Source organism: Pteropus vampyrus, unplaced genomic scaffold (genome assembly GCF_000151845.1).
Source record: "Pteropus vampyrus isolate Shadow unplaced genomic scaffold, Pvam_2.0 Scaffold216, whole genome shotgun sequence".
NCBI classification, from domain to species: Eukaryota; Metazoa; Chordata; class Mammalia; order Chiroptera; family Pteropodidae; genus Pteropus; species Pteropus vampyrus.
The window spans coordinates 351,405-366,332 of record NW_011888997.1 but is presented as its reverse complement, the minus strand read 5'-3'; the positions used below and the strand labels follow the sequence as shown (position 1 = coordinate 366,332).

At 34.3% G+C, this 14,928-nt stretch overlaps 2 pseudogenes; one reads left to right on the top strand and one right to left on the bottom strand.

Moving 5' to 3' along the window:
* LOC105300639 overlaps positions 1-14,928 on the top strand; it is a 504,401-nt pseudogene that overhangs the window by 323,232 nt on the left and 166,241 nt on the right.
* LOC111747269 lies at positions 8,929-9,047 on the bottom strand (annotated as a pseudogene).

Below are 14,928 nucleotides of genomic sequence, written 5' to 3'. Positions count from 1 at the left end.
ATAGAATTTCATGAAAGCAAAAACAGTATAATCGTATAGGATGGAGAGGATTTTTTTAAGGCCAGGGCTGTCTAAAAAATAAGTTTACAACAAGTAGTTTTAAGAGCCTGAAAATATTGGATAAAGTCACTAAGCAAAAACAATTGTGGTAACAGTGTAGTAAAAGTGCATTATGCTAAAAAATGTTGAGTAACTTGTATCTTTATGTAAATTATTATATGAATACTGCTATTCAAATATTAATTTATAGCAACATTTAAGTGCCTACTACATGACAGTTGCAACTATGAGTGAGTCTTCTACATGACAGTTTATTATATGACAAATGAAATTGTGATTCTGCTTACTAAATGACAGTGCCTACTATTTAAACAATTACATATCTGATTGTGCCTCCTATATAAGAATTATATATATGACCACTACAAAGATGAATGTGATAGATTTCTTGCCATTAAAGAAATTAGTGCTTTGTAAAAGGTATCAATCTTGTAGGGTAATTGGGGAACTAAGTTTGGGTAGAGTTGTGTCATATATCATCCTAAAGAATAGAAGAATGAGCTTATCCTGCTTTAAGCCAATAGTTTGTGGTGAGATTAATGCTAGGCTCTCCAATCACAGTATCTCTAGAGGAGAGAGTCACAGAAAGATTCATAGAGGAAGCACCATTTGACCTGAAGAGATTGAGGGAAGCAGAGCTCATTCAGATAATGGGAGTATCTGAACAAAGTTGCAGAAATATAAAAACCCTTGATATGTTCAGGGAAGAGAAGGTCTTTTAATATGATTTTAGACTAAAGAATAGGATATGGTATGTCAGGAAGGACTAGAAAGAGATAGGCAGGGATTCAATCATAGAGAACAATAGATGACATACTAATGAATTTGAACTTTATCTTGTTAGGTGTCACTCAAGAATTTTGTGGTGGTGGGATGTGCGTTAGTTTTGCCTTATAGAAAATTTGTCTGTGACATGGAGGTTTGATGATAGAGTAGGTGAGAGAAAGAGGAAAACTTTAATTTGGGAGAAAGATAAGGAATTTATTTAAGACAGTAGGAATAGAAATGGAAATGGTCAAGTACTGTGAATGTTAAAGAGGTAACTCTACTGATCTTACAGACCAAGTATAAATGGACTCTGAGGAAGAGAAAGAAGTCTCAAATGGCTTCTGGATTTCTGACCTGGTAGAGTAGGTTGCTATTCACTTACGTATAAAATACAAGAAAAGAAGCAGGTCATGGGTGGAGGTGAGAGAACAAATATTGATATAATTCTGGATAGAGTGAAAAGTGTAAGCTTTTTAGTTATATAGATCTGAGCCGTCTTCTAGGTTATTGTTGGCTGTATGACCTTGGGCAACTTGAAGAAATCAAGTCAAATTGAGAGATGTCAATTGAGTTTTATTAGGAATGGATACAGTAATCAAGTTACCTAATGAAACATTGAATAATTAGGGAAGAATTGTGCTTAATAAGATTTTTTTATTGAGCCTTTAACACTAGTTAGTATATGACCACAATCTAATTTCACAAGCTATCTCTGTAGACTAATATTTAGAGAACTCCAATTCCAAAGTTCCATCTTAGGAAACTTTAATTAATTGGCTATTTGGCACATTATAAAATCACTAAGGTTTGTATTAATATTATTAAATTGGTGTAATATAAACATGTCTGAATAAATCTATATAATCTCCAGAGGAGTAGTAAACAAATGAATTATGGTTTGAAAAGATATTTTAGTTGTAGTGCAACATAAAACTGTAAATATGATCCTTGTCCTCAAGTAAAGACAAGGCAGATGAAGAAAAACATATACCTGCAGAGAATAATAAAAGGAAACTAGAAAATTACATTCTTAAAATAATTTCTCTTCTTTCTAGTAAAATATAGAACAAGTAAAAAGAAATAAGGCTATCATTTAAAATATTTATTCAAAAAGTCATTACAAAGTCAACATTTAAAATAGCAAAAGTGTAGGAATTTGTCCTGAAAGCCTATTTGATCAGGCGAGAGCAGGTAGTGGAGTTCTCATTAAATACGTGGTAGCTGGATAAAGAGAGCTTTACAGGAGAGTAGATTTCATTTTAATTGGAACAGGCCTCTGTGGAAAAAGAAGCACGTCACTGAAGTTGTTCTCTAGATTATCTGTGACTTTGAGGCTACACTATTCAGTGAAGCAATCATTTTCTTATTTCATTAATTTGTCTTAAAAATAAACGTACTCTGTATTCTCTGGAAACAAAAAACTAAAAATTGTGTTTTTGAGGGGAAGAGAATGTGTATGCTATGAATTCATTAGTCTGGAAGTCTGGAAAATGTTACTGAATGTGGTGAACATTTATCGATTTCAACAACCACCACCAAAAAGAACATAAGATCAGTAGTGAATTAAACAAAATCTTTTAGGAAGAGATTAGATTTTGGCACCTATTTATGACCGTGAACTTGCTGCAAACAGAACAATAAGCTTAGCACACAGTAGGTCTTCACATATTCATTGAACGAATGGAATATTTTGGAAAATAAGTAAAGTGCATCACTAATTAAGCCAAATATGTGGCATTTAACTATTATTTATTCTCAGACATCTGTTCTTTGGCCATCATCTCATTTATTCAGTCATGATTTTTATCCAGCCATTAGTCATTGGTTGATCTCATGTTTCAGAACTTACAGCATTAGAAAGATACCTTGCTGTTATAATCTTGGATTTATCTCAGAAATCTATAATTAGCTTATCAAATACCGAAGATGACTTGTCATTTTCCTTTTGTTTTAATGACTTGTCATTTCCCTTTGTTTTAAAGGCTTTTTCCTTGCTTCAAATGGTAAAGGCTATAAATTTGGTATGGTGTGTGTATAGCTATAGATACAAATGTGAATATAGATGTAGATATAGATATAGATAGATGAGTGGAGTGTGTGTGTATGTGTATGTGTGTGTTTTCTGTATTGAATAAGTTCATGTAACTCTATGTTTACAGATTTCTTTGGGCTCTTAAAGGAGGTACGTTCTAAGCAATCATTTTCTAGGAGGCAAATGAGGTTTATCTGTCCTATACATAGTTGATAAATTATGTTTTCTCAAGTAGTTATTTTTTAACCACACTGATTTTACTTATGGAGTTAAGGCATTTAAATTGAGAACACTGAATGTTCTCAATATTAAAAATGAAATTCAATAAGATAATGTGTAAACTTCTAGTTTGTAAACTGTATAGCAGTCATTCTCATTGTTTCTGATAGAACTGTCTCATTCCCTATGAATGATACATTCCCACTTCATGCATTCATTCGCGTTTATATTCCTTTTAGGCTACATTATTCTTTCCTGTCAAAAAAATCTAGGCAAAATGAAAGCAAACAATGACTAATTTCATTCTAGCATGACTCTTAAACCTTATTTGACAGTTGTTTGATGAAATCAGAAAGCGAATTTTAAAGTGCATGGGGCTGTGAAATCAATAGTCATATATTTTTGTTCCTGGCATCTCAAAATCTTATTTCTCACAACCAGGAATTGAAGATAAACTTATCAAAGCAAGTCGTTCTTTCTCTCTTGCCTATTGATCTGATTAAAAAATGTGGGTAGAACTTAAATTGCAGAGAGTGATCCAAGTATTTGTGCTCTGTAACCAGTAAGATGCTTTTCAACCCTGAAATTCCAGTGGAATTCCTTGAAATTAATCTGAGAAAGAAACTGTCTTTATGCCTTGTATATGATATATCAAGTTAATGGTAAGTACTTGTTTGACAAGGGGGCATGTTTGACCATGATTAAGTATAGAGAACTACCTTTGAACAAACAAGGTTATGTTGGGATATCCAATATATAGATACATATATTTGCAATGATTATAGATTTAGAACATAGGTTCTCTTCCTAAAGTACAACCTGGGAAGGAAAAATAACTTAGCTGAACAGAACAGCTTGGGAAATTATTTGTGGTTGTTGGCACAGAGGAGTGAAAGAGGCAAAATGGAAAATAAATCTTTCCCAACCCCCCCCCACCCACGTGTGATATTGCAATATAATAAGAAATACATGTTTGGTCTTCCTCCTTGGTTCCTGATACAGAGCTCTTAAAACTCTTGGAACTTCTCGAGTGATAGGGGTGAGAGGAGCATCTTCGCTATTTATAACAAACCCCTTGCAACCATACCTGAATTTATGCTAGTGAGATGACCCTTGGTGGACCACTAGACAACTTCGGGATGGTGGAGGGACTGGTTGCCGGAGAAACCAACTATGAAAAACCAACTTTCAGCCTCTCCCCACCGCCCCTCACTACTTTCGGGAAGGGAGAAGGGCTAGAGATCGAGTTAATCACCAAGGAATGGCTAATGATTTGATCAAGCATGGTTATTTAATGGCACCTCTGCAGAAAACCTAAACAACAAGGTTCAAAGAGCTTCTGGTTTGCTGAACACTTCGTGTACTGGGAGGGTAGAATGTTTAGAGGGCCTGGAAGTTCTGTGTCCTTCCTCCATGCCTTGCCTGTGCATCAATTCCATCTGACTGTTCCTGAGTTGTATCCTTTATAATTAACTGGTCATAGTAAGTAAACTGTTTTTCTGAGTTCTGTGATCTGTTCTAGCAAATTATCAAATGTGGGGAGTTGGTCGTGAGAACCCCTAATTTATAGTTGGTCAGTCAGAAGTATGAGAAGCCTGAACTTGTGACTGCTGTCTGAAGTAGGGGGCAGTCTTATGGGACTGAGCCCTTAACCTGTGGGGTCTGCACTAACTCCAGGTTATTAGTGCTAGAATTAAATCATAGGTCACCCAGCTGGTGTTCAGAGAGTTGGAGAATTGGTTGGTATGGGGAAAAAAACCCCACATGTGGTGTCAGAAGTGTTGTGAGCAGTACTCCCTGCCACACACATTGCACATACCCGCATAATAAACAAGTCCTGATAATATGTCCTAAACATTTCATAAATACGGCTTTTTAAAAAATTTGCTATCCCTATAATCACTTCCCTGGTTTCAGTAGTCCCTTATCACCTCTCTGTCGGGCTCTGCACAGTCAATATAAATTCTCACTTCTCATAAATTGTCTCCTCTAGGAAGAATATTTCCTGCCTCCAAATTAACCTTATTCCATGTCTGATTAATACCTTTGATTCTGTAAACCTCTATTCAGGAGATTCCTCGGAGACTTAGTGTCAGCTCTTTTGGAAAAACTGCCTATGTCTCTGGTAAGGTCAGGGTCCCCTCTTCTGTTCTCAGTATCATGAGCAAGGCACTCTCCCTGCACCCACTGCATTGCTTTCTACCCTTCTTGAGAAGCGGGAGCCTATCCGTGTTGTCTCTACATTCTCTGAACATAACAGAGTACCTGCTCTATAACAGTTGCTCAATAAAATATTTCTTGAAGGCCTGGAGCTTGCTCTGAATTTCCACTCTATAGCAGCAGGTGAGTCAGCTGTGTTCCTACGCATACTTCTTACCTTTGCCTAAGATATGAACTGCTCAAGGAAATGTCTTTCATTCAGGTTCTGTTATCCTTCATCTCTACACATCTTTCTAAAGCATATACCTTATTGTTTCATTTCTCTACTTTATAATTTTTAAGGAAAGTTCAGGATGAAGTTAAAATTCTGGTTTACCCCTTAATATCATAGAATTGGGGCTTTGCCTATTTTGTTCACCATCTTTCACTTCTCCATGTATACCTTTGGCATAGGTTTGTAGAAGTACTTCATAATCAACATGTTTCTCAAACTTTTATGTCTGCACAAACACTTTCTCTTTTGCCTTAAACACCTTTCTCCCAGTGCCTCCTTTCTTTATCTAAGTCCTGCTCCTCTCTTAAAGCATCAATTCCCTTGAGAAAGACTTCCCTGAGCCACCTTTACCCATATCACCTCCCTATATCTGAGTCATTGTTCTCATTGCACCGCATGCTTGTTTCATAATGTACCTATTACAATTCTCTATCATTGTCAATTTGTGTTTTTATTTCCTCCGTGTAAGTATAAACTCCTTAAGGGAAGGACTTGTGTCTTCTAGGACTGGCATTTTCAGCATTAAGTACAATATTTGACGTGTGTTATGAGGTCAATTGCAAAGGAAAGAGAGGGAAGGGGGAATAATAAAGAAAAGAAGAGAGAGAAGAAAGGGAAGCAGTCATATACTAATTTCCAGAAATTAAAATAATTCCGAATGGTAACTTCTTTGTACACAAGGGTCTCATTAGCTGACCAATTGCTGTCCTCTCTGTTTCTACGATAATCGACAAAACAAAACTACTTTTACAATTATAATTCATTTGATACTCACAAATGAATAGGTTTTTCCATTTTTAAAAGCTATAGAGAAAGAAACTCAAGAAGTTCATGAAGGTAAGAAGTAAGAAAAACAGGATGTGAATTAGTCTGATCAACATAAATCCTGATTTTCTGATTCCATACCCGGGACTGGTTGCATAAATTGTGGGGCCAATGCAAAATGAAAACCTGGAACACTTTGTTAAAGATTATTAAGTATTTCAAGATAGTGACAGCAGAACATTAAACCAAGCTCAGGGACCTTCTGAGTGTGGAGCTCTGTGCAATAGCACGGGTATTATGCCCGTGAAGCCAGCCCTCACTATGCTTTCACATAATTTTAAGATGCTCTCTTTTTGAGCTAAGGATAGGGTTGGCAGCACATTGATCAAAAGTAAACTCTGTCTTGTTGGACTAAGGAGAGAAATAATTAATGTTGAGCCCTGGAGATAAGTGTTTCGAATATCTCATTAATCTTTATAATAACACTATACATGTACCATTTCTTCTGTCTAAGATGCTTTTCTTCCAACATCTTCACCCATTTGAGCCCTGTTCCTTTCTTAAAGCATCAACTCCTCTAGGAAAGACTTTTTAAAGCTCATTCCTCTACTTGGCCTGAATTACTGCCCTCCTATTTGTCCTCCACTGTTTCTAGTATTTCATCATGTTGATTTTGCTTTCTTATATAAGAATAAATCGAGACTAGCAGAGTCATAAAGCTAGGAAATAAATGTTGTTGCTGGGATAATTCAGATTTCCAGCTTCTTTCGATGCTAATCCAGCATTCTTTTATGCTACTCTAACCCATTTGAGGTCACTTGACCATTTAAGGTATTCAGCTTTGGCCACCCTTGCCACCCCATTTTCCTTTAATCCCAAAGAAGCAGCACACTGAGAGTTGAGGAGTGATATCCGGTTCTCTAGGTAGAAGGTAACACGCTGGCACACATCTGGGTCTTGCCTGGGCTTTGTGATCTAGTGAAGGTATGATCCAGTGTAGGCGAGGGTAAGAATGCATCTTTATCACTCTAGAACTGGATTAAAAAAATGAGCTAAGAAGAATCATTTGTCTAAGAATGATGTTTACCAAGCAATCACTTTAATCTGAAAAGAGAGGCTAAAGCCCTGTGGTTTCCAAGAAGCTCGAAGATAATATTGGCATTCTTTACAAGATTTGGTTTGCTAAAATGCTAAATGCTCTTAGTGTCATATTGGAACTGCTCCATTGCAAAATAAACATTTTGCTGTGACGTAATATAAAATATTTTTAAAGCTTAATTCAAAATTAAAATTTAAAAATACATTTTAATATGTAATGTATATTCCCCTTACCTTTAAATATGAAGATTAATACATAGAACAGCAAGGTAGAGATGAACGTTCTGCATATCACAAAAGACACATGAAAGCCCCAAATCAGCTTCTTGTTCAAGTGTGTGAACTGCTGAGATATGATCAAGAGGAACATTTTTCATGGTTTAATTGGTTTAATTAATTGAAAATTAGGTAATTGATTTTTAGAAGATGTTTAAAAAGTGTGGTTAGGGATTGAAATTTTCTAAATTGAATTCATAAATCTTTGATAATCCTCAAACAGAATAAGGAAATATTGATATAAACGAGTCTCCTATCAGTTAAATAAAGCCATGTGAGGTTAAATCAATGAGGCTGCTGCTTGCAACCAGATGTGAATTCTCCATAAATAGTAGCAAAGCTCATAGTAATGCAGAACTTAATGTAGAATTAATTTTAAAAATTGAAAAGAGTCATTTATTTTTAGATACTCTTCCAATATATTGAGAAGAAACCATAAGGAGTTGAAGGAGATCCTCCATGGGCACATACCAGGGAGTCTCACCAATTGTTAAGTAGCCTCTCTTTATAGATTTTTCAGCACTTCCCTCCATTGTGGCTAGAGGAAGAGTCGATACATCAAACTATAAAGCAAAGTGTGGACTGACAGAGCTAATAAAGAACTGATTCACGCGTCTGTCAAGGTCAGCTTGGCAAGGGCTTTAGATCCAGATAGTACCGTTTCCTAACCATTGTTCGACCAGCTAGAAGAGCATAGCAATATTACCTCCTGTCTTTCCAACTCAGTTATTCAGCTTTTCTTTCTTTACTGTTGTGATGGAAGTAATACTTTGAAAAATTTAAATATGAATTCTTTTTTAGCTTTCCAAGTGTATGACATTTATTCAAGTTGGCCCAAGAATTCATCAGACCTGGAGAAGATTAAGACAGTATTGCAAGTAGGATGATGTGATAGCTTCTGACAAGGAAAATAAGATTTTTCAAATTCCTTAAGTTTCCTTTCAGTGTATTAAGAACACTGGTGGATGAAGAGTAGGAAGAAGGTAGCAAGTGAGCCAGAAATGTGTATTCTTATTTTTACCCCTTGGGCTGCTACTCAAAGACATAAAAGAGATCAATAATTGAGACTAGAATTGGATTTTTGTGCCCATTTCTCATTTGAAACTCTGAGCCTTGCTAGCTATACCTTGCATGACCTTATGAAGGAAATACTGTATTATTATATATTTTTTTAGGTGAGGCAACCCTTGAATGACTTCACAGATTGCAAGGACCTTGTCAGTTATAATCCCTTATTTTTTTATTTATTTATTTTATTATTTTATTTTATTTTTTACTCCTACAGCACTTGGTCTTCCTAGGTGGTCTTCCATCCAAGTACTAACCAGGCCTGGCCCTGCTTAGCTTCTGAGATCAGACAGGATTGGGCTTGTTCAGGGTAGCATGGCCATAGACTCATTTTAAATATTGAAGCAAGTGGAGATGAGCAATTTGCTCAAAATCATACAGAAGGCACAGAACCTCGATTTGAACCCAGGACAGTCTGACTAGCCACTATTAGTTGCAATACCATCCTGCCTCTCTGTACTGCATTATGCACATAGCAGTGCTAAATTAAAAAGAAAAAGTTAATTGTAATGATGAAAAATTGAAATAAAGAATACAATTTTAATATTTTGCATTGATAGAAAAATGAGTTTCTGATCATATTATTACTTGATGTTATATTAGGGTATTATACTTGCCATGCTGCTGTAGCAGTCTATTAAATTTTAAAATTTTGAGCAGAAGTAGAGATTTAATATGTAACTTGAACTTCTATATTGTTTTGCTAAAAAAAGGTTTGAACTATATTTTTGCTCAGTTGCATCAAAATTAAAAGCATATTTTTCTATGTGAATCTCTTGAACAGTTTTTTTATTGATAATCATAAATGGTTATATAATTTCTGATCTTAATTTATCATGTACCATAATCTTCTACAATAGATTTGTAATGTCCTTGGAGTTTCAGAAAGTAAGTTAATTGCAACAATAGAAATGCTTTTTGAAGCTCTTTCAAATAGGGTATTTTGTTTATATTCCAGCCATTCCCTTGGAGATGGTATAAATATTTCGTAATTGTTTTGGGAACAGAACTTTTTACATATATAAGTATATTTCAAGCCTTAGTGTTATTTAATTTCACCGTCCAACAGAATATAAACTGTCTCTCTCATCTAGATGTCATTTTCAATTTTAGGAGCTTGGCTCTTTATTTACATGTTTTAAAGGATTATTTTGTAGTAGTTTATTTAAACTAAATGAGACATTTCTGGCATCAACGTTTTAAACTTGATGGTTTTCTTTATTTTTGTAGACTTGATGTATCTATGCAAGGCCTGCTTTTGCTTGTAAATCTATAGTGTTACCACTTAAATGATGTAGCAGTCCAAGTAAGGTTAACCACCCAGAATTAAAATGCTCTCAGGAAATTAAGCAGCAGTTGTAAATCATTGGAATTTGGAAAAATAATCAGTGTTATATGATATTCGTATGACACATGATGGATCTGATTTTTAATGTATGAGATCTTGGTTAGAAAATGAAGGTGAGCCCTCTATATAATTTCATGCATAAGATAGCATCATGCAAAAGGAAAAAATAAGAAGGAAAAAAAAAGACTAGAGAATATGTGAATTCTGATTCCCTAGAAAAGTGAGGGGAGGCAAAATTTACTCTAAGAAAAACGATAAATGGAAACAATTACATCAATTTAATTACACAAATTGTGAAACACAAGTCATACTTTTCTTTTTACAGTGTTTTTATGAAGTGAACATTTTTTCAACATCCTATTTGATAAAAACAAGTAAAGGTTATGGGCAAATTAATGTGAGTCAACTAATCAAACACCGTAGCCATCTTCTCTGCCTGATTGGCATTGGCTTCCTGCACCAAAATATTTGTTACCTCGCCTTTGTAGTTTTGCCTTTCTTTGTATAGATATTTTATTATCACATGTCATTTGCTATTTTGGCTATTTTTGAGTTGGTTCCTTTCTAGGTATCTGCAATTGTGTGTAAGTAATTTCACAACAAATGTTTGTGTTATCATTTTTCAGAAAAAGAGTTGGATTGGTGAATCATGCTGTTGCCAATAATACTCATGTAACATAGCTGAAATTTTCATCATCTTCAAGAAATAACCAGAACGGTAAGAATTACACAGGATCTAGCACAGATTGTTAAATTTATGAAAATACATTATAGACTATGTGTCAGTTAGGATTAGGTTTGTGTGTAACTAACAAAAATTTCCAGACACAATACCTTAAAGAAAACAGAAGTTTTCTCTTTCAGGCAAACAGAATCTGAATGTTACCTGTTCAGGGTTGACATGATGGCTTCGTAAGCATCAAGGATCCAAATGCTTTCTGTCTTGTGGCTGGGCCATAGTCACTATGTGGCTTCAAACCTATGATTCAATATGGCTGATTAAACGTGTGTCTTATCTACATTCTAGCCAGTGAAAAAGAAGAACCCAAAAAGGGGGGAAATGTATATTGGAGGACAATTTGTAATCTCTGCACCCAAAATATCAACTTAGATTATCTTAAAGTACCAAACTTAAAGATACAGTACTATATTTTAAAAAATATTAACATTTATGTTTTCAATGATAAAACTATAGCGTATTCTGCAATTTCTGTCAATTGTTTTACCAAACAATTTAGATAAAATAAGAGACATTTATAACACAAGGTGTTTCTCATTAGAAAGAAAGCCCTGGAAAAACTTAGAATACAAGAAAGTTGTAACATATACTTTAAATTACTGTGATTTTAACATATATTTTGTGGGCAAACTCTGATCATAGAAGAATTGAAACTTTTCTCAGAAAAGTTTGAAGAAAAGAGTGTAACTAAATTTTATAGTTAAAAAATTGTATTTTTTAAAAAACTGTTTAATATTAAAAGGGCATGATAGCTCTATGAGGGCAGGGATTTTTGTTTATTTTGTTCACTGTTACATTCTTAGCACCTAGAATAGGGGCTAAACAGAATAGGGGCTAAATAAATGTTTGTTGAATTATCGACTGGTTGAATGGTTGAGTAAATTAGAATGAAAGACAAAGAAGGAATATTTCAATTTAAGAATTACAAATAGGTTTCCTACAAAAAGAATGCATTCAATGCTAAATGAAAAAAGTAACAAGAATATCATCAAACATAGTAAATGAGGTCAGTTTTTCCTCAGCCTAGTCAATGATACTTTATGAGAAAATGGTGTAGGGAAAGAACAATTTAAGTGTGTATGGAACCCACTGAAAATGGAAAACTATATCCTGATTTAAGGGAAGCTTCTAAATTTCATCAAAGTAGAAAAAGTGACTGGGAAATACATAAGGCTATAGAAACTTTTCTGAAGCAAGTTACAACAAAATATAAGTCCTGGCCTGCAACAAAGTCTTGACATTGTGGGAATTTTAATGAAATACCCGTGGAATTCAAAGAAAAGCACAGTTTAGGCACTTATTATTATGCATGTTGTTTGAATTTATAAGGGACAATATTTTGTGAATAAGTAAAAAAGTTTTGAAAAGCTCTCCATTATGTGATGTCTTTATATGAGATCACTCATAAATATGCAAAAAGACGAACAATTCTTCAAAATATGTAAGCAGAACAAAGGCATTAGAAGCGAGCTATGAAAGTTGCAAAACATGAGTCAACGTGTACTCCATTGTTCATTATTGGTCTAATTGAGACACATCTGGAGATTATTGAATCTTCAAATACGCAAGGTGACTGGTGAATCAAGAGTTTGGCTGACAGATTTCAAATTTGAAATTATAATTTATTTAAAATGCTTTTTAAAAAACATTCTGTGCTGTTATTAGAATTCTTCTTGTGAGCAATAAAGTAAATTATATTACAGATGCTTTTTATTGCCTTCAAAAGAGAAGCATTATTTCATTTTTTTTTGTCAGAGAGAGATGATAACATTTGAAATTTATTTGGGAAGAAGAAAAAAAGGTATATCACAACTCTTCTCTAAAGCTTTCAAAGTATACATGCCTTCTCTTCAAAAGAGGCAAAATGTCATACATAATAAAATTTTCTGATTTCATGGAATGAATTCATATAAATCGACACTAGGATATTCATTAAGAGCAAGATTTTCTGTTTTGTTCACTCTAGTCCCTGTATCTGGAACAGGACCTGGCACATAATAGATGCCTAGTAAATATTTCATATATGATTGACCAAATAAATAATTGACTGAACAGATAATTATATGTATATGTAATTCTAGAACTCTAATTTTACTGAAAGTCTGCAAATTCTGCAAATCCTGCTCTCTGACCTGAGTGAATCAACATAATCGGTTTGGGCATTTGATGTATTTAATGTGCTATTCATAATAATGCTCAGAGCTAGTACTTAATGTTTTATGTTGGCTACTCATTACAGCAAGAGAAAATGACTTCTTTTATTCCATTTTTCCTTAAGATTAGTACTTTAAAAATACCATAGAGAAAAATAATATTAGTGTCAGGCATTGAAGGGTATCAGGAAAAAATTGGTAACCAAATTGATAGAATCAGAAGAGCACTGTGTCACTGGGAAGAGATTTGCTACATCAGCAGAGAGAAGGTGATGCTTCACTAATCACACCCCTAAGAATTTATTGCTGCAATTTATATATTCTCATTATTCACATTTTGGATTTTAGCCTACGACTCTTAACGCACTCTTCTTTGGTTATAATTAGATATGGTGTCAGCACCGTTGCTGGGAATAGCATTGGGGAAATTAACATCATTTTATTAAAAGCTTCCAGTATTATTAAAATTAATGGTCCACTTGAAAGATTACTCTGAAGTTTTCTATAAAGCTTTTGTTTTGTTTTATTTAAAGTCATGTGGAGTAATCATCACTACCAGTTCCAAAGAATCATAACTCTTTCATAGACAAACCTGAATTCTAAGCATTAGCATTCAGCTCATTAAGCATCTTGGGAATGGAAATATAATCTTTGTTTTTAGTCAGTTGGGGACTTAGAGTTACACAATAGGACTGAATGGACTATTTTTAAAAAGCAGCTTACCAATTGATTTTAAAGGAAACCCAATAGAATTGTGGTACATCTCTGATTAAATTATTCTGAGGTTACCAATGGATGCCTTGCCAATTTTCCTCAGTTCTAATGGTTTATAACACTTCTGTCAATCCTAAAGTATTGCACTTTCACTCTTCTCAGGAGTTTTATATTCTTTCTTTGTGCCCTTTACTCTGGCTGCTTCTACATTTATCCTTCACTTTTGGATCTTCTGTGTTTTAAGTAGTCAGTATTTGTTGGTATTTGGTTTCTGGCTCTCTGTGCATCATTTTGAGATTGGGGTGCTCATTTCTTTACTTGACTTTATCTCTCACCTGTGCATATGACTCTACTATCTATGGTTCATGAGCCCCTTCTGATCCTAGCGTGGTTTGGGTCACATCCTAGAAAGGAGAGGATAACATGTTATGCCCCATCCTGTCACATGTCTAAAATGCACATCTTCTCATGTCACACCCTTACTTATAACCCTTTAATACCTCCTCAGGATAGTGTTGAAATTCCTTAACATTTTCTACAGGAGTTCCATGATAGAGTCCAAGTTCACTTCTCCAAGACCACAGTTCATCATCTGTCTTTAGCAATAGTAAAATAGTTTCAGCTCTCTAAACCTATTCTGTTCTCTCTCCTTTCACATGCTTCTTCTTGTGCTGACGGCATTCTCCTCCCTGATGGATAACGCTATTTACCCTCAGGACTTAGTTTATGTATCCTGTCCTTCCAGAGACCTTCACTGTCACCTTATGGCTGGTAGGTGGTCCAGCTTCCTGCTCCTTGGTCCCTTGTGCTTACTACTATCAGAGAACAACTTATCCCTTATATTTAATTATCTATTTACTTTATTCCCTACTGTAAATTTGTTGAGGACAAAACTTGTGATTTTCTCACTATTTTATGTATAGAAAAATACTAAGCAAAAATTAAGTAGGAAATAGTTTTTCATAAATAAAAAGGTAAGTATTTTTTTTTTATTCAGCATTGTATTCTAGGGACTCATATTTATTAGTATTTTCTTTCTGATTCCTGTAGATTTCTGTGAATTGTGTCCAGATATTTGAAGTTAAGTTTATGTAATAAAAGATAAGTAATTCATTTTAAGCTATCATAATATTGGTTTCAAAATATAAAGTTACCTTTGAGCATTGCCTTGACCATCTCCTATAAATTTTGGATATAGGTCACTCATCGCCATTAGTTCTTAAATATTTATAATTATAGATAAATATTAGTTCT